This window comes from Suricata suricatta, chromosome 1, assembly GCF_006229205.1.
Source record: "Suricata suricatta isolate VVHF042 chromosome 1, meerkat_22Aug2017_6uvM2_HiC, whole genome shotgun sequence".
NCBI lineage: Eukaryota > Metazoa > Chordata > Mammalia > Carnivora > Herpestidae > Suricata > Suricata suricatta.
Genome location: NC_043700.1, coordinates 165821342 through 165848860, shown reverse-complemented (window position 1 = coordinate 165848860; position 27519 = coordinate 165821342).

Sequence of the window (27519 nt, the reverse complement as noted above, 5' to 3'; positions counted from 1 at the left end):
GAGTTTGAAAAACTGCCAGGGGAAAAAAAAACCTTCATTTTGAAAAGTAAAGAACTAAAACACAGAGGGTACTTTCACAAAGTCAAAAACAAAATCAGAGATGAGTGAAGTAATAGAGATTTTCAGTGTTTTTATTCCTTGTTTCTAATTCTGAATTTTTCATTGGAATGGCCAAAGTGATTCACTGTTTCTTTCATCCTCTTTGAAAATATTTTGTGAGCTGGAATTTGAGCCCTAAGTGAGTTCTTATAAAGGTTGAATGTTTCGTATTTTGAAGTGCCTGAAGCAATTAAATATATATTAATTGAATAAGTTATAAATCATGTTCTTCAAATGTCATTTTTTAGGTTGAAAAAACTGAATGGTAGTTTGAAGATCTTGTTAATTGAAATTGAAATTAATTGAAAACTAAATTTCCAGCTGAAAATAAAAGGAAAATTTACACTATACATACTCAAAAAGTACTTTAAGCACTGTATTTTTCTAATATAGATATGTATACAAATGTGCCTTCATTTATTCCTCCCTTATTTTATCCTTTTTTTCTTTTCCTCTTTCAGATATCTATCTTAGTCAACAAATATTTTAAATGTATTGAACAGTATTGAACAGAAATACACAGTAACAACAACAACAAAACCAGAAGTATAGGCAAAACCAATACAATCAGAGCCAAATCATCTCCTGACTGGAGACCCACTTGCTGCCTCCACCAGCCACCCAAACCCAAATTCCTTGTTCCCGACCTCCTCAAATTCTCACAGAGCAGCCGACCTTCAGTTCATGTCTCCTGCTTTCCTTTCAATTTCCCTCATTTTTGGCCTCTTTGTTTTCCCCTTGTTTCTTAGTACTTCAGCACCCAACTTTGAATGGTTATGTTACATTTTAAGCAACATTTCATGTTTGTTACACCTTACGTACCATGTTAATGAACTTTATAATTCCAAGTATGTATTTCTTGCTTCCTAGGCCCACACTGTTTGTTTGGCCCCTTAAAGACACCCTCTGAAGAAAAGTTATGTAATTCTTCCTCACATGACTGTCGTAACTACTTTGTCAATCTATAGACCAGAGACCTGCAATCTTTATATGATAGTCTATACAGTTATCTATCTGCAAATTTGAAGGCTGACCCAAAAGGTGGGTTCATTTTAAATAATCATTTGAAGAAGTTGCCTTTCACCCTGAAAAATTATAGAGGAGGGACAAGCTTTAGGTAACTGTTGGAAGGTTAGGCATTTTCTACAGCTTAGTTTCTCTTTTCTGTCCTTTCACAGTATAGCTGGGAAGGTGCCCCTCCTGCTACTGGTTAAAGACGGCAGTGGGTAAGAGCAAAAAGGTGAGAGACATGGGCATCACCTGACTCTAGGGTTCCATGGGTAAAATGTGCAAGGAGAGAGATCAATTGAAGGGATATCAGGAAGGAAAGGGAAGGAAGGAAGGAAGGAAGGAAGGAAGGAAGGAAGGAAGGAAGGAAGGAAGGAAGGAAGGAAAATCATGCTTTTTAAGGAAAAGAGATTCTAGAGAACCCAAAACAGGCTAATGCCCCCAGGCCAGCTATGTGGACCTATCCAGTGTCCCTGCAAATAGTTGCCTAGGAGACTCTAGATTAACATCACAAAAGGAAGCAGCATTTTTCTTAGGTCTCCTTATTACATTTCCCATAATTTGTCCAAAGTTTTTCTTCATTCCTTAAAGGTTTTCACCCCTCTTAATCATCAATAATCCCAAAAGAATTTGGGAATATTGTTTAAACACAATTGCTTTCTTTTTTAACCATAGAACTTTAAAATTTCCCTATATCCCCCAGATAATTTCCTTTCACACTAGACACTGAGGCAGACTCTGTCACTCCTACTTCTTACAGCTATACTCAGTGCCACAACTACTGATTTCATGATGTCATGCTGCTCTCTAGGTTTAAATGAACAGCTCCTATCTCATTGCAGTAGGCCTCCTATACGTGCAGGTAGGGGGCAATGTGTAGGTCAAAAGGTAAGGCCTCAACATCTTTACCCCATTGGTAATTTTAAGGTTCTACTTCTCGTGTATGAGAAACATACATGTGATAGTCACATGAGAGTAAATAGGTCCAAAGGAGGCTCCCATCACATGTCACTAGAACTTGGAAATAAGCTAAAATTATTAAATTGTCAACAGTTAGCATGTAATACATGGAACCACTGTCTACAAATATCATTTTAAAAACAACAGTAACAACAACAACAAGAACAAAACAAACAAGCAAAAACAGAATGTATCTAAGACCCAATACAAGAAGAAGGGGTCTGAAAATCTAGTCAAGACCTCCTGACTCATCATCAAACTCTAACACATCCTATATCCAAGAAATAAATTATTAGGAGTAAAAGGATGTTCTGTCCAAAGTCCAAAGAAAAGGAGACATAAAAAGATGATTCTCAGTGTGTTTCCAATCTGCTCACATGAAAGGTACTCTCCTACTCATGCTCATGTGGTTGGTAAGAATCATGCTCATGTGTCATCCACCTCCAATCTTCTCCCTTGCTCTAATTCAGTCTCACCCATTTCCAGAGTGTAACTTGATTTCTGGCGTAGACTTTCTAGTAGGTAGGTTTGGATTATACCCTGAAAAGCTAGTGTAAGAACTAGGATTTCTTCTCAGCTATTTATCATGAGATATGAGGTTTATACATCTGTATCTTGTGAGTTTCATTTTAGTGAGTCATCGTTTTAGTGCGTCATCTCTAGTTTCTGACTCACTCTGAGTATAAGTGACTAGATCTCCAAGCCACAAGTTGAGACATAGTAACTGCCAAGGTATAGCTACATAAAAATGCCTTCCTGGGCAGCTCACCACCTCCATCTCTGGTATCTTATTTCTCTTTGACCTTCACAGTCAAAGTCATAGTCACATTTATATATATATATATATGAATATTCATATTGTAACTATGACTCTTCATAGTTAAGTATTGAGAATATGAGTGACATAAATTACCCACTACTATGAAAAAAGGTCACAATTATAATGTAAAGAATTGAATATATAACAGAAGTAGGAGAGAGAAGCAGAGAAAGAAATCTTATATGGAATGACATTTCTGAGAAAATAAGTGGAGGCATAACCTGAACATGTGTCAACGATTTCAAATATTAAAAAATATATATATAAGAAGTCAAATGTATTAGTGCTACTTGACAATTCTATGCCAAAATGAAGTTTCTTGCTACATGGAAATATTATCACTTCTATTATACTCACTCCTTCATAGAGCTCAGATATGTGATTCAAAGGATAGGCAGTATTCATCAGTAGTGTTTTGACAGTAGGAGATAACAGATATTAGGTGAATATTTCCCTGAAATGAAATATAAGAATGTGTCTAGACATTATTTTCTCAGAGTAGCTCCTAATTTCGCGAGCAATCAAGTTGCCCTTGGCAACTCAGGGAAAGTTAGCTTATCTCCCTGAGTTCAGCATAAAGAATGTACTCAAATCTTTCAGTGAAAGGTGTATTGTCTTGCTGAAGAGCAGATATCCACATCCTGCTTTAATGCATCAGATCCAGTTGCCAGAGCTAACACACAACAGTGACAGAAAAGGTAGCTGAATATTCTTTTTTAAGTTCTAAGTCTTTTAAAGATGTGAATTATCATAAGAGACTAATTTTGCCTTTCGACATAACCATTTTACATTCCTTTCAAAGTGGGTGTGACAACGGATGGTAACAGTAGAGCAGAGCACCCCAGGAGTGGATGAGTATTATAATCAGCAAAATGAATTTCATTCACAGTAATTTCACCGTCACTGTGATTTTCCCTGCCTGTAAAGCTGAAGACCCCTGTTGCCAATAGTCCCACTAAGCTGTGAGGAAACCACTGTGCTCAGTGTCCTCTTGTAAGAAGAAAATTTGTGTCAGACTCACAAAGCAAATGAAGAATTCCTAGAGAAAGGTAAATTATAAACTATTAAAACTCAAAGATAATCAACTTTAATGAGAAATGACTTCATTATAAGGGATGTGGAAGAAATGAATGAGAAGCTTCATAAGGTCAATGGCAAAATAGCCAGAACATGAAGAAGATAATGGTTTGGGAGAGTACATCTAAGAATGCTCAGTCCTTATTATAACTGGCTTCTATACTATTTACACTCATTTAAACTCATAATAGGCCAAAGTTTTCCATGAGATTTGAAACTGGAATCTGAAAAGTATATTTGACTCCCAAATACACCTATGTACGGCCTTTGCAATCTCTTTGAAAATTTGGGTTAATTTTAGCATCAGCATTTGTAAACAAATGTGTGCTATAAGAAGTATATATTTTTACATTTTATACAAATTTTCTGTAAATGAAGTATCCTTGAGTTCCAGTTCTAAAAATGAAGTAATAAATTATCCATCAAAGAATGTTGTTTCAAAGTGAAAGTATACATCACAATCCCCTGAATAAACTTTTAAAAATACAGTTTCTTGGGCCTCATCCCAGACTTACTGAATAACAATGACCTACATCAAGCAGCCCAGAATTTGTAGTTTTTCAAATGTTCCCAAGGCACATCTAGTGCAGTTAGCCCTAGTCTTCAGACTTGTGTTTTAAGACCCAGGATGTAAGCCATACTACAAAGAAAGAAGAGAAACTCTTATTTACTGAGCATTTACTACTATGTGTTAACTATGTGTTAACCTTCCAAAGGTTATCATAACGAGTTTTCTTAATGTCAGGACATTGTTGTGGGTTCAATAGTGTCTCCTCACTATGAAACCATAGTGGTATGAAACCAAAAACTCACAAAGTAATCATTTTTGGAGATAGAATCTTTGTAGTTGTAATTAAATTAGGATGAGGGCATATTGAATTAGGGTGAGCCCTAAATCTGATTGCTGGATTTGTAGAAGAGAAGAGGACACACAGAGGAACAGAGAACACCATGTGAAAATGGAAGCAGAGATTGGAATGGTGCAGTTTCCAGCCAAGGAATGCCAAGGATGGCCAAAAGCCACCGGAAACTGGAAGAGGCAAAGAAGGATTTCTCCAGAACATCTTCAGAGGGAACATGGCCCGCCAACACTTTGATTGCAGACTCGTAGCCTCAAGAACAATGAGAGAATAAGTTTCTGTTGCTTGAAATCACTCAATTTGTAATAATTTGTTACAGTGACCCTAGAAAACTACTACAGACCCAGAGGCTCAAAGGAATTCAGAAGTCTGCCTGTGTCATTCAGTTGGAAAAGGACCAAACAAAGTTCTAAATTCTAGTCTATTGAATCCAGAGCTCATGGACATCTGGGACAACACTGATGGATTTACACAGACCAAGACTATGCCAACATGTGGTCAAAGGGAGGTGCCAGAATCACCATTAGAATCACCTGTGGGTCTTGGGGAGTTGGTTAAGCATCCAATTTCAGCTCAGGTCATGATCTCATCGCTTATGGGTTTGAACCCTGCATTGGGCTCTGTGCTGACAGCTCAGAACCTGGAGCCTGCTTCAGATTTTGTGTCTCCCTCTCTCTCTCTGCTCCTCCCTGACTCATGTTCACCCTCTCTCTGTCAAAAATAAATACTTTTAAAAAAATTTTTTAAAAAGAATCACCTGCTGGTGATTAAAAATGCATTTTTAAAATGCATGTTCCTTGACTGCTTCTGAAATTATTAAATTAAAAATCTTTGCACGTTGGATTTAAGAACCGACTTTTAACAAAGACCTCAGAAAACTGTTCACTTTAAAGTTTGAAACTACTGACCTAGACAATTAGGGATCTCTAACATGACATCCCTTTGAATTTTTATTCAAATACATTCTGAATGCATGACACACATAAAGGAAATGACTATGATATCACTGTAGAAATTAATGATGAAGTCGGTATGTTCTTTGTGTTAAGCTTTTTTGTGCATAAAGCTGAGATACTAAAATGATGTAGATAATTAACATTCATGGCATTCTCCCTTGTACGAAGCACTTTCACATTCTCTGTATTAGTCGATTCTCACCAAAATTTTAAGGAATACTGAGCAGGTATCACTATTATTTCTATTTTATAAGGGAGAAGGTAGAAATTAAAAACTTATAGAATTTCTCAAGTTACTCTCCTATGGTTCACTACTAGAACATGTATTTTCCTCTGCCCTGATATTGCCAAAAAATTAGTGGAGATTTACAGTGAAAAGAATATGGGTGAGAAAAGTGAGACCTCTCTCTGCTTTCCATTAAGAGAATGGAATCAAGCAATAAAAAATATAATATTTTTTAAAGCCATGGAAAGAACAATCGAAAATAGGTGTGAGAGAAGCCACAGAAAAGGACTCAGTTGAAGAGAACCTCGGAGAGCCCTGGACAGCACATTAACTCAGCTAAGAGATGTGAAAATTGTTCATCAGTGTACAGACCTGGCGATTCATCAGTTTCTAAATCTTCACATTATTTTTGGACCTTCATTATCTTGGAGATTCTAAATACCTATTAACAACATTATCTGGATTATGAAGAATAATTGAACTAGAGAATACATATTCCCCAACTAGATAATGGAAGAAGAAAAAAAAGGAAAGTGACTCGTTTTCTCTGAAGCACCTGCCAATATTTAAATTTTTTCTCTTACAAAAGTACCATTTCCATTTACTGACCTTGAAGATGCAGTTTAAAATATTTTCCGTTTGGTCAAAATGTTTCTTTAGTGGTGTGGATATATGTGCATGTGTTTGGTTTCCCCAATGCTTTCAGAAAGTGGAAACTAGAAGAATGAATTCAATGACAAAAAAAAATGTTACCATAAAACACCTTAACTAGAAGGAAAATAGGAAAAGGAAGCAGGAGAGAAAGAACAAAAGTGGCAGATGATGAAACATCCTAAAGCATAAATACCTTAGAAAGGATCTGTTTTAATTTGAATTGAAAATGTATCTAGATTATCTATTCTTTATGATCCAATAGCAATACATTTTAAATCAAAGACAAATTAGATATGAGGAATAACAAATGTGAGATTTTGTTCATCATAAAATGAAAAATTGGAAAATTTGGTGATTATAAAGTACTTAGGATTCAATATTGAAGGTAAGTTAAGATACAAAACAATTACACATTATGGAACTCAATGTAACTTGTTAGTATATTTCATTCAAAAGTAAGATGCTCAGACACAAAGAACTTAATCATACATCAGGTTATCATAGATCAGATCTTATATCAGTTTCCATGATTAATTCTTGTCTTCATTGTACATGACTCTTAGCAATATTTGGTTGGGTTGAGCATTCAGGTAGGCTTCCGGTATACCTTAGTCATAACATCCTCCTTTATAGGCTCTATCTCCTTGTTCTCTTTTACTGGTTCTTCCTCTTGAACAACGGTAATACCAAGTAGTATCAGACTTGATCACATACTCTTTTTGTCTTCTCTAGTTACACTCCCTGGGGAGGCTCACATGTTTCCACTATTTCCAGTATCATCAATTCCTTCATAGCCCTGAAACATATGTCTATAGACAAGATATCTCCTCTGAGATCTCTACTTATGTATCCAGCAGCCAGTATAACATTTCTACTTGGCTTTACTCAAGATCACTCTGTATTTTCCCCTCTGAATCCATTACCAGATTTCTCTGAAAAATGGTACCACATTCTCTGCAATTATGCAGAACAAAACCTGCACCTTTCTTGGATCTTCCCTTTTCATCTCCTCTTACCTTGCCATGTGTAAGGTTGGTCAGCTTTTCCTCCACATGTAACCCTAATCCCCTCACTATGCCAATTCTTAAAGCCTCAATCATCTTCTCCATTCTCCTGAGAGACTACAATCAACTTACAACTGGTCCAAAAGCCCTCATTAACTACTACCCATCACTTTCCAAACTACATCCTTCACATAGAAATCAGAATGAACAAAATCACATTACACCCAAACTACAAAAAAAAAATCTTTGCTTTAAAGCAAACAATCATTTATTAGATCTTCAAGTTATTAATAGCCTCTCTCTCCAATATCATCTGCCTCTGTTCTTTCATTGTTTATAATCACTTAATTCATATTGAAAGTTTTATTTCCTTAAACACTTCAAGATTATTTCTACTTCCTAGTGTTTATATCTGTGACTAGATTTTTCTTAAAACCTTTTCTTTCTCTGAATTCTGTAATTATCCTCCCTTTTTATCATGTCTCAAGTCAGATATCACTTCAAAGAAAGATCTTCACCAACTGCCCCAGATAAAGCAAGTCCCTTCCAATTACTCTCTTCCATATTAGACTATTTCATCTTCTTCCTAGTATTGATAAATACCTGATATTACCTAATTTCTTGCTTACTTGTTAGCTTTTTGTCTTCCTCTGCTGAACATAAGTTATCTGAGAATGAGAGCCTTACCTTCTTTGTAGTTACTTTCTGGTATCTAGTACAGTGCTTGGCAAAACCAGGATCCCAGTATCTGCTGACAGAATGATTCCAGAAAAGTGTCACCATATTTAATACTGTGGAGCTAACACAGATATACAAGCACAGGTACTGTTCATGTTTTTGTTGGCATTGCAGTAAGTGTATAAATTTCTTTAGGGAAAAAAATGACATTTCTAGCCTTTGCTTCTATTCTTCCCATGCAGGAATCAGAATTGTTTTCATAGTTATTGAAGTGTTTTGGGGTTTTTTTTTTCCACATTTCTTGGGCTTCTATGTGGGGAAGTCTGGCACATTCTATTCTCTAGTGACTTTACTGTTGTAAATGGAGATTGGTTTTTATGGCACTATTTGTCTATCTATCTGACTATTAGGAATATCATTGCTTCTCAAGCAATCACATCGAACTCTGTTATTTCTCATAAAGGAGAAGAATATAGCTTACCTTATAAAGAGTATTGATTAGCTCTTTTGTTTTTGTTTGTTTTGAGAATCAAATCAGATGATTTGGGTAAAGCTGTTTTATAAACTGTGAAGTGTTATACAAATGATAGTATTCCATCTGTGAGCAGTGATATTTTTGCCTTTTAATATTTTTTGACAGTATACATTTCCTGTATTATGTTAATAATAGCAATAAAAAGAAAAATACATTTCCCTACTTGAGACCTATGTTTAATTAGGTCTTTGGAAATCCTTTTCCCCTCTATCAGCCCTTCTAAAATGACAGCTGCTCTGTGAAGGCTTACTTGGCTGGGTTGACCTTTTTTTGGACATGTACATGGTACTCTTTACATTGTTTCTCTCACACTTAAAGGCACATGGAGGTATGTAAGATATTATTTGCTTCTATAGCAACTTATGATTAGATAGTCAACACTTACACAGTACCCACTCTATGTCTGCCCATTTTACGTGATTTGTACCAACTGCTTTAATCTTCACAAACCCCTATGAGGTAGATGTCTTCTATTTGCCATTTTCCAAATGAGAAGAGTGAAGTAGAGTAAATGATAACTTGCTCAATGTCACACATCTAGTAAGTAGCAGAAGAAAGATATGAGTTTATTTTTTACCTTCCCACCTCCCTGATATGACTCAATAAAGTAATGAAATCCATAAAATACAAATCCCAGGACACAAAACTAGAAGCCAGACTCTGAACGGACAGTGTGGAGTCTAGACTTAAAAAAAAAACCTAGAGGCCAGAATGGTGGCAGGGGTGATAGCCTAATCTACATAAGTCATTCATTCATTCATTCTCTCAAGAAATACCTACAAGAACACACCAAGTGTTAGGTGTTATGGCTTGCCACCCACGATTCAAAGATGAATTATAATAAGTCATCTACTTACTTCATTTGGCTGGAGAATAAAAGGATAAAGAGTGATACTGAGAGTGAAGAATAGGATCATATCTAAACTGTGTTCTTTCACTACTTTTGAGGACTTTGCCTAAAAGAAAAATTGACACCTCTGTACATATGGAGAACAACCACTATAATAAGAGAACTCAGGACCAACACATATCAAAAATAGTCAAAATAACAGGAATCTGTTAGTCCGGACAAGAGAGACTTTTAAAGTATTCATACATAGAAAGGGACCACAAATATCTGAATAGCTTTCAAAGACAGAACTAGTTCTATTGGGAGAAAGAGACACAGAATAAAGATTTAGGCTCAGCACAAAGAGTAACTTGTTAATGAAGCTATTCCAAATAGAAATAAACTACTTCGTGCATAGTAAATCCTTGCCATTAAGAGTTAAAACAAAGAACAGGAAATTTACCACTCAGAGAAGTTGCAGAAAGTCTTCATATATTAGATTAGAAAGCTGGACTCCACCAGATGAGTTGTTAGCCATGTGAATCAGATTTAATTCAGATCTGAATCAGATTTGATTCTGAATCAAAATCTATTGTGCTCTAAGGAAGATAGAGAACAACAGGGTGTGCAACAGGGTCAGAAACTGTAGGAACTGGGATTTACTGTCTCGTGGGTGCCGGCAGGGAAAAAAAAAACAAAAAAACAAGACTTCTGGATCAGAGACAAAAGACTTTAATACTCATGGCAAAAGCAGTAGCCAGAGCTTCATGTTTGTTTGCATTAATTCCATATGTCCTCCAGACCCCATGGGGGCAATGCCAAGGAGAAGCGATGAATGCCTGCATTACGGAAGAGGAACACGGAGCTTGGGAGAATCACTTTTATAGTAAATGAAAGCAGGCCTCCTCTTTTCTAGAGGGAGATGTTACCACAGCCTTCAAGGTTGCCCCCTGCAAACTAACCCTGAGAGATGGCCCAGGTAGTCAAGAAGTTACATTCTTGGAATACCCAGAAAAAGATGTGCAGACACACTTGGGTTCCATGGTAAATTGCGTCCTCTGGAGACATGGATTGCAGAACCATTGAATGTTGGGATTCCTTGGGCATGCCAGAGTCTCTGATTACCAAAGAAAGCAGATGAGAAGGAGAAAGATATTTCAATGACATAAGTCCTATTTAAAACAATCCTTGAATAGTGAGAGATAGATGAGATAAAAAAAAGTTTGCTTCTAAACCTATTGAATCCAGATGGAAGTTACATATGTCATCAACCTTCTTGTTTGTATGCCAAAAGAACTAACCTATTTGGTAGAGGCTTATTTATAAGGTTTTTAATGGCAAAAAGCACCCATTTTTCAAGTACAGAATTGCCCAAATCAGCTTTTTCCTATGCAGGAATTTTCATTAGATTTAAAAAAAAAAAAAAAAACCCTCACTTACTCTGACTGCTTTCAGGAAGATAAAAATTTGTGTCTCTCACACAAGTAGATGAATCAACAGTGCCACCTAGTGGAATCATTTATTTATATGCTATAGAAATTGTTTTCTACAATTCTAGCCACATTTTCCTTGTGTTTTTTTTCAGCAAAGATGAGCTCTTTGAAAACCGAGTTTAACCAACATATTTTAAATAACTACACTGTCTGTTCTAATTTCTTAAAAATTCATATTTATGCATTAATTGTGTAACATACAATGGAAACAACTTCTAAAATAGATCAATTTTAAGGGCTGCTGGTTACATAAAGATAAAATTAAGAAGTGCACAACAGCTTCTAGTAAATTTTGTGAGGGGGAAAAATGTTAGAGTATAATCTAGAATAAAAATTATTTCATTGTTAAAAATGTAGATGACTTTGAAACTGACAAATCATAATGTCACTGTAAGTTACTATAATTATGAGTCATAAATAAATTTTCAGGGTCTTTCTGACTTTCAAAGTCATGTAGATTGTATGCAGGAATATAAAATGGTCATAAGGAAACACATCGGAAAGATAACCCTCTTACAAACTTTCACACACAACAAAGTTGCTCAGAATTGCAGCATTTTACCAAGAAAGGGGAAATATGTTATATTCCAGTCTATAGGCAGCTTGTGGAAAATGACCGCAGAGATCACAGGAATAAAGACCAATTTTAGAGTCAGATTTTCCAGGAATTTCCAGGATTTTTTCAGTATGTAGGTCAAATTTATCAAGAGAATAGGAAGAGGGAAACATAGAAGAATCAGAAAAATTAAAATGAATTTAACACTTTTACCAATACTTCTGAAATCCCATTCTCTTTTCCTTCATGTGAGGTTGTAGAACGTAGGGATTCATATCAGGAACTTTGAAGTCGTATTTGGAAGGTGGAACCATATGAAACAGTGGGGGTTTTTCCATAAATCAAAAGAGGTCAAAAACTGACACTCTCACACGGCTCAACCCCATCCCTTAGTATCCGAATTCCATGTTTACCCAAGTGACTTTTATTGGACAAGCTTCTTCACCTCACTAAGCCTCAGTGTCCTCTTCTTTTCAATGGGAATAATACATATCACAAAGGATAGTTGTGCTAAATCAGTGGAGACAGTATCACATAATGTTAATAACTACCAACCCATAGTGATCATGCGAAGAATGATTTCTATAATTATTAGTGGTTTTACAAACTATAATTTTGGGCAATATGAAAAGGAAGAACTTACTAGTTAATTGTCAACTTTAAAAATATCTGACTTAACAAATTAGAAAGCCACTCTCTCTGTTTGCCTCATTCTCACTTGCTTCTGTTTCTTAGCGTTTCTTCCCAGCTCTTCTTTACATACACATCTTCATCATTTAAATTCTGTCTTTAAAAAAAAATTCTTTTTCCAGCTGATGAGATTAGACACAATCCATTCCTTTCACAAGAGCCTCCAAAGAATAAGCTGCCATTTTGTGGTTGCTTCTTTGACTCACACCTGGACAAAATAACAGATTATGTAAAAACTCACTTCCCTTCAACACTCCACACCATGATGTGCTTTTCTCTTAGCCTAGCAGCTTACGATCCATTGTGTGTGTCTCTGAGCCTCAGATAAAGTAACAGGAATAGAATCACTACTGAGTCCTACTGCTCTTATACACCTGCCTCTGGCATACCATAGTTTTCCAGGATCTCTCTAAAGACAATGGTACTCTTTAGTGATTAAATTGTGGTCACTACAGCCATACTGCCAAGGAAAAAACTAAGCTTCGACAGGTCTTAGCTATGTGATCAAAGGCAAGTTGGTTAACACCTCTACTTTCTTGTCTGTGAAATAGGAATAATGATAGCAGTTGCTTAACAGGGTTGTGATCAGAAATAAATGACCTGATGCATCTGCCTGGACCAGAGTGAGCTCAAGAAACATTAGCTATCATTTTTTAATGTTTTATTTATTTTTGAGAGGCAGAGTTTGAGCTGGAGAGGGGCAGAGAGAAAAAGATACAGAATCTGAAGCAGATTGGAGGCTCTGAGCTGTCAACACAACACGACTCAAACCCGTGAACCCTAAGAACATGACCTGAGCCAAAATTGGACACTTAACTGACTGAGCTACCCAGGGGCCCTTATGTTAGCTATTATCAATTAAGGAGGGTTGTTCCGAGTCTCAGACATTGAGAAGTTCAGGGGGAAAGTAATTCAAAGCATTCTTGCATTCATGTTAAACATAATGACTGAGCTCCATTAACCACCAGTCTGGTGAGATGAAAGAGTAAAAGTTGATACAGTTTCTCTCTTCATGGAATTTGTAATCTGGTGACACCTTCAGCAGAGCAGAAAACTAGAACCATATCTGACCGGTGTTTGTGTCCCCAAAAAATAAATGGCCACCAGCAAAGGAGAGGGTATCTGTGTAGTCACGTCCCCATAGGCCTGGGGAGCATCTTCATGGTGAGATGTGGAGCTTTTCGGGAGGCATCCCAGGCCAATTTGGACAAGGGAACGATCTCCAACACAGTCCTAAGAAGTGTTCACCATGGGCCAGCCTGCTTGTGTTCAAATTTCAAGTTTCAAGAGTAATTCTGAAGGCTGGTACATTTATAAGGAAATTAAAGTTCAGAATGATTGAATGATGTGAGGAAGATCACCTCACCAATAGGCTACAAGTTTTAGATTTGGACTTACGTGCCTGGCACTTAAGTACACGTACCTGACTTTTTCTTCTTGCCCAGAGCAAGTGGGGACAAGGAATGCAGTTAACTTCCAGTCAGTCTTATCGATGCTGAAATCTTGTAATCACTGGAGTAAAAAGCAAAGATGGCCTTGTAGAAAAAGTGAAAAGAGCAAAGGTAAACAGAAAAAAAAGAAGCCTTTAGCACTAGTAAGAACAAGAGTTCCCAGGAAAACTCATGGGTCTGTGTGCAGTCCAAAAAGCCTGAGCGCAAGGAATTCAGGTCAAGCTTGGTCTTCACTTCCCATCCCTTTGCAAGGCATTTTTGAGCTTTTATGCCAGTTTTCCATTCCTCCAATGTTCTTGACCTTCTTCTCAGGTGCAGGTGAATGAGGTACAAGCACGTTTTGCAAGATCACTCAAAGGGTCAGCAGGGGGATCCACTTACTCCAAGCAGAAACTGCAGTCCGACTCGCCAGCTTTGGATTTCGGTCCTGCTGCAGAATTTCCTCCGGAGGTAACTCAGCTTACTCATTTCTTTAAAGGATGTGCTAATATTTGCTTACCAAATCCTGAGAAAATTAAGCAAGGTAGCATGTGTGAAATGCCTAGCCAAAGGGTGCATATGTAACAGGTGTTCAATAAGTTAGTTCAGTGTATCTCAAACTGCAAGTCGTGAAATCAATGTTATTGCTCACAGTCAGGCCATTGGAATGCCATGGAATAAATCAGAGTGTTTGTACTTAACAGGGTAAAACTTGTATGAAATGTCTTTCAGAAATATATAAACCAGCTTATGTGTTCTTGGATCACAATCAATATAAAATGTGTTTATTGCCATGAGACACAATTAAAATTGTAGAGGAGTGCCTTTTGGCTCAATTTAAGCGTCTGACTTGAGCTCAGGTCATGATTTCATGGCTTGAGTCCGAACCCCACACTGGGCTCTGTGCTGACAGCTCAGAGCATGGAGCCTGCTTCAGATTCTGTGTCTCCGTCTCTCTCTGCCCCTCCCCTGCTCACACTCCATCTCTCCCCTCTCTCTGTCTCAAAAATAAATAAACATTAAAAATTTTTAAAAAGAAACATATGAGTTGAAAATCTGTAATTTGCCTGAAGTGATCGGATAGTGTTTAGATGATTTTAGTAGAACTCACTTAAACTATCCTTCATATTTGAAAACCACAACACTATTTAGCAAACAGAGGAGGAAAAACAATGGACCTGGACTTAAGAATGGCTTCCAGACATGAATTTGTCATTCGTAACCTTGTAAAAGTAATTTCATCTCTCGAGCCTGAGGTGCCATCTTTTTAACAAGGTGGAAGCCTATAGGATTTCTTAAGTGTCTTTCAGATTTAATGTTTTTGATTTTGTTGAGAATACTATCTGGCAGAGAAGAACATTAAATATGAATGATAGTAACTCTGGATTATATCACCCATTTTTTTTTTCAGAATTAAATTTTATTTCACATTGGTAGAAACCATGAAAAAGATTTACATTTTCCCATGTAACAGCACATTTCAACAGAATATTTCTTACCATAAATTACATCTTGTTGATTTATATAACCGAAACCCTTTATATTCTTCAAGGTAAAGCAAAATGACCTAGTAAATGATTGTTTAAAAATTTTAAATCCAGACATAAACATACGGCTTCATTATTAACATTATGTACAATCCATTACTAAATTATTTCCATTATCAATTAGCACCCATTTATAAAGATGCATTCCTAACATTGTTTTAGTCAATTGGAATTCAGCAGAAACATTAACAACAGTTCAGAAATATCAAGTGTACATTTTGCTACATATTAAACTGTGGTAACTACACCATATGTATTGAGTTGTCATCATTCATTATCACCCAAACATTTGTTTTCAGATCATTTTTACCAATAATCTGAAAAATTCAACTGCATAAAATCAAACTAAAACAAACTTATCTGACTGATGTGAAGTTTTCAAATAAGTCCACTGGCAGATAAAAATAAAGCAAATTTTTCTAATGGATTGTTCATTTCCTACGGTAGGTGGTTTCAAACATATGTACAAAACAATTAAACTAAACTATGCTGCAAGGAGAATCATCTTAGAAATTACAGTTTTTAAGGTGTCTTAAATATTCCAGAACACACCAGAGTATGCTGTAATTACTCTTTCAGGTTATTACTGAAAAATACAACCACAGAATTATTCCAATTATCTAGACTGAAGATTCTAATAATTACATAGGTCTAACTTTGGACTAAGTAAGGTATAGTTTAAGAAGTAGCGTAGAAGTTTACAGTGATGTCAGGTTTATTTATAGAAGTATCACCCATTTTTTAATTCCCACAAGATATGCTATAGGGTAATGTAAATGATAAATTTGGAAAGAAAGAGCTAAAAGTATTTCAAACAATTCTGTTTTGATGAATCAAGAGGTAACTCTTAATGCTGGTTTTAATAAACTAGGAAACCAGAGAGGAGGAGCGACAAATGAATCTTGCTTGCTTTCTAGATTTCGGTTCCATTAAAGGCCTGAAGAAAATTATTCATGTAATTTTAAGCCATTACTATTTTTATAGTAATACACTGGAATCACTGTCCTTTATACTGGTTAACAAATTTTCCCCAAGTAAATGGGAGGCATATAAAAAGTTCAGAAAATAAAATAATTCATAGATATTTAACTACACTTCAGTGAAGATATCTTTTATCTTCAGTGTCCAGAAAATGATAGTTGGATTCAGCAACCATGTATTAAATACCTATTAACAGACAGACATTGGGCCCTTTTTATACATTTTTCTGTTTTCTCCTCAGACAACTCCATGGGGTATTAAGGACTGATTTCCATCATAAAGATGAGGAAGTTGAGCTTCATGTATAAATAACATGAAACTGGATCTTCTACAGAATTAAAAATACTGTGAACTACATGTGGAACAAACAAAGCATACCAATCGTGAATAAAGGGCAGATAAATGGAGTATGACTCCAAAATAAAAAATAGATTAGGGTGTAGGGTAGATCCTAAGATTACACATTTCTGCTGAAATTTCACAATTTAATTCCATTTTTTTGTTTTGTTTTGTTTTGTTTTGTTTTGTTTTTAGATTCATTTATTTACACAGGTTTAGGGTGTCCGGGTTACTAATGAGGGAAAAATGATCACATATACAGTATAACCACAGAGGATTCTTAGTAAGTAGTTGACATATAAATGAAATATGAAGCAATTAGGAATTAGAAAAAAAAATCCCTGGGTTTCATATACCCTCTTTCTATGAGCATGAATAGCAGCACTCATTTTCTTTCAGTACATTTGCTGAAATCCTTATTCTTTCCAGATTTCTTGGATAAAAGCTGCTGCGGGAATGAAAAGTGGCACGGGCAGTATTGGTCTCACAAGTGATCTGACAGACCAGGCATGCACCCATGCCGTGTGTCCCCACTTCAAGGTGGTCATGGGTTGATTGGTTTCCTGCGAAGACAAGGTAAGTCTAAATCACCACAGCCTGGCTGCAGGCAGTACAGTCACTTGGAAAACAAACAGAGCAGCCTCATGTCATTCAAAAGGTTGTCTGACACTGCCTTGACCACTTGGAATTATATAATTAGAAAACATTATTGACCAAATATCAAGAATTTTTTTAAAAGAGTGAATTCTCATTTATTGCTTTGACCACCTCAGTAAATAAAGAGGGGCTTCAGCTCATTGTCCTATCAATGGATTTTACATTTAACCTCCCAGTTTAGGATCTCTACAAAGCATGACATTGCAAAACATCAATAGTATATTGATTTCAAATTGAGAGTCATATAAATTACTGGTCCTTACAACCAGATGAGGGTTGCAATTATTTCCATGCTATTTCACACTAAATGAATGATTGGCAACAAGAATCCATTAAGACGTAATAGTCTACAAATTTCTTGCTCTAAATCACAAGGTTAAAAGAAAAATCTATTACAGACTTAAAATCCTTTAAACTAAAGTATAAGTTTACTTACTATGATCAGTGTGGTCATGGAATTATTTATGTCAGAGGGAATATTCAGTCTTGATTTATAAATGTTTAAGGTGATGGAGATTATTTCATAAAATGCAAAGCATTTTATGTGCTTTTAAAAAGTGCCCAGACTTTTGAATATTTAGATGCTGGTTCTGACAAAAACATAGGTTTTTCATTTACCAACATGGAAATAAGACTCCAGGAAGGGAGGCAAATGATTAACAGACCAGGGACAAAGTGAGATAGTTTTTGAAATAGAGTGAAAAATAGAGGAAATAGAAAGATACATCTCAATAGCATAAACTATTTCAGTTCCATTTCACAGGTATACTATATATCAGCAACTGTACCAGATAATAGAGATTAATAACAATGATAAGGCAAAACAGAAAATCTTGGACAGCAAAATTAAACAATGGGAGTTGTCACTGCATCTGGGAGAGGAGACACAGCAAAAGAGGTGGCCAAATTTGTGATCATTTTCTAATATATAATTGGGTTGAATTGTGTCCCACTCCTAAAGAGTATATGTTCTAATTCTAAAGCCCGGTATCTCAGAATGTGACCTTATATGGAAAAAGGGTCATTAGTTAAGATGAGGTCATGTGCAGTAGGGTGGATCATTGACATGAGTGAAGTCCTTATAGGAAGGCAAAATTTGGACACAGACAGGCACACAGCAAGAATGTTGTGTGAAGATGAAGACAGAGATCAGGATTATGCAGCAGAAGCCAAAGAAAGCCAAAGATTGTCAGCAAACTACCAGGAGCTAGGTAGGAAGCACAAAACAGATTCTGATTCATAGTCCTCAAAAGGAACCAATCTTCTGGACATCTGATCTTGGGCTTTTAGCCATCAGAACTATAAGATAATAGATTTTTGTTATTGAAATCATGCTGTTTCTGGCACTTTGTTACAACCACTTTAAGAAACTAATAGAAAAGTAAGACATGCTGATTTTCCATTCAGTAGTAGGTTTTTACTTTGGATGAATCTTTTGCCAGGCTACCTTTGTTAATTTCAAGGAATTCATGGTAGAAAAAGGGAGAGACAATGTGGTGAGAATGGGCAGCAATACCATGAAGTAGGAGCAGAGAGTGAAGTTCTAATGTCAGTGATTCTGATTCAAAGTCACCCAGGCTCATTTATTAATCATTTACACTATTTTCACTTCCTTTTTTTCTTTATGTGTCCTCCTTGCTTGTTTTGGCTGTGTCACATTTCCCACATCAACAGCACTTGAGATTTCCATTATTGGACCAATCTACAGATGATAAAGTAAGTCCATGCTATGTGTAATGCTTTTTTTCCTGACTGAACAGTCCAACAAGAAAAATATGGCTTCATAAAACAACAAAACGGGCCTTGGATGCAATTTTTTTAAATGAGCCCAAATTTTTCATTATCACAACTGACTTTATGTGTGTAACTGCCTCCCCCAAATGGTAGGAAAGTGCTCAGAGCTGATATAAATATCACTTAATATTTTCAGGCAGCGAACCTTTTTAAACATATTAGCCTTGCAGAATATAATAGATGGAAAGAACAAAATAGATGGAAAGAACAAAACTTCCTCACAATTGTAGGATTAAATAGAAAGTGTCTTTTTGGGACCAAATGGTCCACTTTTAGCTCAGAGGTTGCAATATTGGTAATTTTTGTCTTTTTTTGTTACTATTACTATTATTATTATTATTATTACTATTCATAGCATATGCATATGGCAGAATTTGTGACAAAATGACTGAACTGATGAAATAAGACAGCCCACATGATGACTCTTCATTGGGAAAATCACTCCTCCACTGTTCCTCCATGATAAATTTCTCAACAAGATAATCTGAGGAAGAGGACACACATAATTGCTTATGCAAAGTTCTTCCCTGAAATATGTTACATCAGAACCTATGTCCCTGCCCAACTTCCTAGGGTTATAGATGAAGAAATTTGTGGAGAAAACTGGTATTTTTAAATACCTTCCTCTGGGTCACCCAGCTAGCAGCAACCAAGCAAGAACACCACTTTTCTTTTTCCAAGTCCAATGCCTGATCATCGAAGCAGTATATGCCATCAACAATGAGTAAACAGCCCTCCTATCCTGTTCCCTCTAAAGTCATCAACATGAAATGTTGAAGGCATTAAAGGGATGAGTGTAGGAAGACTTTTTTTCTGATGGTATCCTAAAAAGATGCACACCGTTTCCTAAGTTCCAGCATTATACAAAATATCATCATGCTAACCACAGATTCACTGTTCATCCAAAATCATCTGAAACTTTACCTATAGCCTGTGCCCTAAATCAATATGATGACCCTTACTTCAATAATAAATAATCCCACTGTTATAAATATTCCCAACTTTCAGTAGAGGTAGATTTCAAGTTATCATAATCTTCCATTTCCTGTAAAGTCACTTACATTTGCAAATACTCTTTCTATATCTTAGTCTAATGCCTCTTTGATAGTAGGAGACTGAAGAAGATAATGAGCAATAACAATAGTAAAGTGGGGTGCCTCAGCCCCAATAAGCTTGACAGCCTGCTAGAAATAGAAATAGAACATCCCTTAACTCTTTTGGTCTTGCATGTGTTTAATAATACTAATTTCTGTCCAGTTTATCTTAAGCACTTGAACCTTAGAGAGCGGTTGTTGGTGTTGTTGTCATGTAATTCACATTTAACTGCAACATGTGGCACAGCTCAGCAGAAATGGGACATTACTCAAAGATTTCTGGTGACACGATTTTGTGTATTGTAAGCACTAGAGAATTTATTTCACTTCAGATATCTCATCTCAGCCCATTCTTTAGTTAGAGATTTGGGGGAGATAACATCAATGATTGACACACTGCAGAACTATTTATTACACACTATAGATATTAGATATTGAGCGGTATGTTCTCTGATAATGTACTTCACTAATCATCTCATTCAGGAATTAATAAAGGCCATTTTCCATGCATGGTGGGTCAAAGGTGTCTATGGTGTATTCAGTGGGCAGTGATAATAGAGGCAAGACTTAGCAAAGGAGACCATGGGGCATGAAGGAGTTAAGTTGGAAAAGGGAAACAACTTCACAGATCATGCAGAACTCATGGAGAAATAAAGGGAGATCAAGAATTATGGACAGACTTGTGATCTTTTCATCAGAGTAGTAACAAGCGGCAAGGGTAAGAGGCAATTCAAGTTGGATTGAATTAGTGTTCGAGTTAGAGCTAAAGAAAGAGCCACTTAAGAGTCAGTATTGAGCTAGAATCCTAGATCAGATCCATCCTGCTTCAGATGCCAGAGGCTGGGAAACAGCACACACAAGTCAGAAGCACCCAGTCTCTAGTCAAAACAGTGCAGGTCAAATCAAAATGATATCCATGTTTCTCTGTTCACTGTTCAGATTTTAAGCATCGGTGGATTTATGCCTGACAAGCATGCCTGCTGCTGTCTACTTGTCGTTATAGAAAAGTGCATCTCACTGAGGGCCCTGTCCTAGACACTGCATAGAGACCTCCTTATGATCTCTTTCCAGTCTAAACACATTGGTATCTCGATTTCAAGGTTATTGGCATCATTTGATTAATGTTGTTCTCACTGCTAGGAAAAAAAGAAATAAATGCACCTGGGGTGGAGAGGTACTTTGAATATTCTCTGTGGGGAAAGTGATTCACCAATCAGAATCCAAGCTGAAAATATCTTTTCCACCGAGAGTACTTCCTAGGAGGCACCATTAAGAATCCAGTTCCAGCCGCCTCACCTCTTGTGTATACTTTGGAAAATTCCACTGGGTTTTGGGGGGAAAATTTATTCATCACAATAGAAAACAATAAGAATAAAACCAAGTAATAGATAATATTCCCACCAGATCAGTTATCTGGGAAGGGCTCATCACTTTTGTTATTTTTCAGTCAGGAATGCATAACCTGAATCAAATCATGAGGCAACATGAGACAAACCCAAATTGATAAAGATTCTCTAAAATAACTGGCCCGGATTCTTCAAAACTATCAATGTCATTGAAGGCAAATAGAGACTCAGGAACTTTCCCAGATTGAAGGAGACTAAAGAGACATGACAACTAAATGCAATAAGTGATCCTAAATCCTTCCTCAAAGAAAATCAAACAAACAAAATAACAGTGCCATAAAAGACAGTACTGGGACAAAGTCAGAATATGATTCACAGGACAAAGTATCAATGTCCAATTATTTGCCCTGGATAACATTACAGTGGCTCCATGAGAGGACATCCTTGTTCCTAGGAAATTTACATTAAAATGTTAGAGACAAAGGGCCATGACTCTGCAAACTATTCTCAACGTGTCTTCATTAAAGAGTTCTGTTGTTTTGAAACTCTTGAATTCAGGATGATTTAATGAAAAATATAAGAATTAAGGCTTCTTTTTGGCACACATCTGAAATACATTGTTTACAAGAAGAAGTTAAAAATTTTTTCAGAAAAGTCACAAGAATATAGAAATCTCCTGTATATCCTTTGTGCAGATACATTAATTGTTGGCATTTTGCTAGGTCTTTTGTCATCTTCTCTATCAATTGTGTGTGTGTGTGTGTGTGTGTGTGTGTAATGTATATGCATATATACCCACCTGGGAGAACAACTTTTTAAATATAATAATCAATTCCCTTTTTTGGGGCCTGTTGAAAACATTTAACAAAAACGTAAAATAGGGGTCCCTGAGTGGCTCAGCTGGTTAAGCATCTGACTCTTGGTTTCAGCTCCGTTCATGATCTCACAATTCATGAGATCGAGTCCCGCATAGGGCTTTACACTGATAGCACACAGCCTACCTGGGATTCTCTCTCTCTTTCTCTCTCTTTCTCAAAATAGATAAACATTTTTAAAAACATAAATCATAAATGGCTTCTGGCTCACTGAGAAAATGAAAGATACCAACAAATATATTTTTGCTGAATAATATCATGAACATTAAAATTAAAAGACAAAACTGAGTGTTCTAATAATTGCATTTGTGTGGTCAATTAGACTTGCTTTACTAACATGAGCATCACTGAACTTGTTAAGGAAACAGAACAAAACAAAACAAAACCAGAGCTATAGTGACAAAGCTGTCATAACTCCTTCCAGATGGGTAAAAAATTCACTGTTAGACAGATGCCTCAGGAGCCCTTTCTTCAGGAAATAAAGAACAAAACTGATCAAAGGATTGTTCATACTCAGCAGTACCCAAATGTTCATGATCATGTCATTTCTAACTAAATCTTCTTTTTTATTTTTTTTTTCTGTTTTTCATGTCCTGCTTTGAATCATTCCATTGGAACCCAGCTGAGCTCAGTCAGGCTTGCAAGGTTGACTGTGCCTGCCAGGCAGGCTTAACTATTTCTTACATGTCTTGGTGGATACCGAAAAGGTTACTGTATTAAAATTGTTGATGTATATGAATTAAGACCATCCTTCCTCAGGTGTAAGCCAGCATGTGGTATTTCTGAATAGGAGACAATCTGGCAATAATAATAAATACTGAAGCTGTTATTCATCTAAGTTAGCTGTCAAGCACATTGCCAGAATGAATTACTTAATGAATTTTACTGATGAGTACTTTAAATAAAACATTTAGCTTATATAGCTATGTGTTTTCCAGTTAAGAAAACCATGTAAAACAAAACCAAAACTATGTTTTAGCTACTCGAATTCAAGATATTTTTTACTATATTTAAAGCATACAACTCAACCAAAATAGGAGTTAAATCAAATCCATCTTCTCTGTGGCCGTGCCTATGGTTGTTGAATAATAGTATCCTTACTCTTAAGAGTAACACTTATCTTGTTGGAGCAGTCAAACATTTGGAGAAATAGGTCATTTGTCTGGATTTTGCAATGGGAAGAAATTAAAAACAATAATTTTGAAAGATAAAAATCAACAAACTTAAAAGTGTGATGCAAAATGTGTATAATTTTCAAGGCACAATTAATGATGATGATGATGATGGCGGTGGTGGTGACTGTGATGATGACAGCTCTTTTGCCATCAAGTTTGTTGGTTGGTCCCAAATAACAAAATCCAATTCTAGCAAATTTCAGCAGAAAAAGGAACTTCTAGAATAAGACACAGCAACTCATAGAATTGCTAAAGTTAGCTGTTAAGTTAAAAACGAAGAACCGAATTTAGGAGTGGAAATTTCATCCATCACATTACTGACAGACAGGTTTCAGCTCAGTAACAACTAAAACCCCTTCATGAGAGGGCAAAACAACCTTTGTAGGTATGTCCCCAGAACAACTGCTTGACAACCATGTAGTCAGGCACAAATTTCTAACTCGACTGAAGGTTTACTAGATGATTTCCAAGATCCTTTCCAACTTAAAATTCTGGGATTTCCTGTGGATGGTAAAATAATCTTCTGTCCCTAAAAATATTTTGTCCAGGAAGTTATATCCAAAGCCTCTTCAGAATGTAGCCTCTTCAGAAATAGTTGTAGGGATTTCCTTTTCTTATTTCAAAAGATATCCTAGCATTAAAAAAATTACTATTAACTCTCAAATCACCAAATAAATATAAAACTTGTTCATTTAAACCATAAAGTAGGGCTATTACATTAGCATGTTGGTTTTTTTCCTCTAACTCCTTTATCAATACTAATTTCCAACTGCAGATTATCTGGCTATAAAGGACTGAGCTTGGATTATGTTTAAAACACATATTAATCATATATGATCACAACAAATCTCTGATAAAATGTATATTATCAAATTAAATTAGCCTTGCATATGACCAGATACGTTTTCAAATACAGTTTTAAGTTGGATTTATTCTTTTTCTGAAAAAGCATTAATGATTCCACCCTTCAGAAAAGTCTTCTTCAGTATGAATTGTGCTAAATATTGACAAAGGATATATATTTGAAAAATGTTTTGGAGGTATTTTGATATGCACTTCCACTGGAAAATAAAGCATCTTAATTTGTCTCTGGCAAAATACATACAAGCATTTCATAATTATAGCTCATTAGCATATATTATTTACCGACAGAAAACTCAACTATGTGTGTCTTGCACCACTCACAAACACACTCAGTAATATGTGGAGTGATTAAACTTGAATTTTCACTAAATATCAAATAGAAATAAAAAATTACATCATACCATACAGCTAATGAATATTGACTCCAGAAACTCAAAGTTTCTAGAGAATTGGTAGGAAAAAAACTAATTGTCAAAATAGAAGGCAATATTGACCTTAATGTTCTTATTTTAAAAGGAAAATGTGGCCAGATTGGCAGAAATAATAAAAAGAGAAAAGAGTGTAAAATTCATTAGAAATATTTTCAAAGGAGGTTGCAAAATCTCTTTGAAAAAACAAACTTCTAACAGAGTAAGGAGATTTCTTTATTTTTAGTTCAAAATCTGTTATGAAGAAAGAGTTCCAGGGAAAAGAAATATAAATGGCAGCACCAGACCTCCAAACACTGCAGACTTCTAACACCTCCGGGGACTGCAGTTGTCTCCCCGCCTACAAATTTCAATCATCCCTACAGCCCCAGTCTTCAACCATCTGAGGACAACCCATCAATATAACTGATAACAAACCCAATCTGTGTGCGGGAGGCAAAGTATGCAAAATACCATTTATCCCAGAAGACACACTGACACCCTGGAATTAAGAAATATGGTTTATTCTCACATTCTACCCATTGTGAATAATTGTTGACTACTTTGGAGTTTAGCTTTTTGATTGCAGTTTGAGTGATGAATTAGCAGAAACTATGGGAAGCCATCTAGAGGTTGCACAGGTGAACAAAGTGTGCTAATGTGTTACTCAAATCAATTCTCTGTGTTACTAACCTGTATGTTCCCGCTCAACAAATAATAGCACATACAATTATGTATAATAATATAATATAATGTAATGTAATATAAATTAGAATGCTAATATATCTAGTAATCGAACTGAATATTAGTATTATGTTGATGCCTTATTCTGATATCATTATTTTATAGCTTTGAGAACCTAAAATAAAACAGACAACAGAAAAGAATTTTGAAAAGGAGCCAAAACAATCTTCTGTTATTCTATCTTAAAACCACTACTTCACTATGGAAAATATTGATGGATGGGAAACATAAAATGTTATATTTATTTTGTGCTGTTGCTCAGATAGATAATAATAAAATAATGCAATGACCCCCGCATGGTGACACACATAGAGAAGAGGTTAAGAACATGGATTCTAGAGCCAGATAAACTAGATTTAAATGCTGGACTTAACTACAGTTGAATTATTTCTTTCCAAGTAACGTTAAGCAAGTTACTTACTTCAGATGTCTAATCTATAAAAATGGAATGGTAACAGTAGTAATTACTGTAAAAATAAGTCAATCTGTGCAATACACTAAAAAACCCACCAAGCATGTCATAATGGCTGGATAAATGTCTGCTTTTAAATTGCACATGCACTCGGACACAAGCATGCTCTTTCTCAAACTTACATCCACATACATTACATAAAAATACTGTGGGAGCTATTTAGAGTGACGGCTACTAGGAAGGAAGCATTGCTTCTGGAAGCAGAAGACAGGTTCATTCACCAGAATTCGCAGCAACCATTGAGCTGCAATGTGTGTGTGTGTGTGTGTGTGTGTGTGTGTGTGTGTGTGTGTGTTTAACACTCTCTTTCCTCAATTTCTTTGCAGCTAATTTCTTTATGTTCCAGGAAAAAAATTACATATAAGCTTCACAGATTAAAAATAAATCTCTTTTATTTACTCTAGATCTGTATTGTACTCTCAACCAGAGCATTTTTAAGTGTGTCTGTATCTATTTTAACTGCTACAGCAGTAACACAAAGCTTTAAGAATTTATTTATTATTTAGTGCAATTGTGAGAATTTCACTTTAAAAGTCCATACAGGAAATAATGAGAGGATAACATCGATATTTAGGCATTTTAATCTATATATCAAACTGAATTGGAGCTTGAATTCCCAGAATAGATCAGGGCTGCAGTCATTAGAAGTCTCTGTGTGCTGAAATGTAAGTCTAGAGAACATTCTGGAGGTCTTTCCTTACACTTTAAAATCTAGATTAAAGATGTTTGTGTAAGGGCGGGGGGGGGGGGAACAGGGACTCCTGTTAAATGTAACTATTTCCCAATGTTCTTCCCATTTTCCTTGCTTCTCCTCCCATACACAAGCATTTTCAAGTGTGTGTTCACACACGCACACAAAGCCACTGGTGCTGCTCATATTGTATTGCAAAAATATCAAATCTGTTGAACTTAAAGACACAGCTCAGGGGAATTTAGGTTTTCTTCAGGAAGACATTTCTCTTCTTGGCTTTCATTTTTTTTTAAAGATATTTACTACATTGAAGAGACATTTAAACATTTAATATATTGAAACCATAATGAAGAGTACTTTCTAAGAGAAGACTGGGGAGGGGGGAGTGATTTAAAAAGAGTAGCTAGAAAAAGCAACATGGATGAGATGCACCGAGATGAAAATGAGATGGAGATTTGTGCGTATCTATGACAATGATTTTCCACACACTAAACCCTGTTTCCACCCTCTGTCAATACCTAGACCTGGGATGGGGAGAGATATGCACCTGAAAGAAATGGCTGGATCCTGGGGTACATGCACCACCAACCTTCCCATGATTTCCATGCCCCGTGTTGAACAGAAGCAACAGAATGGCAGTTCTCCAAATGCCCCTGCA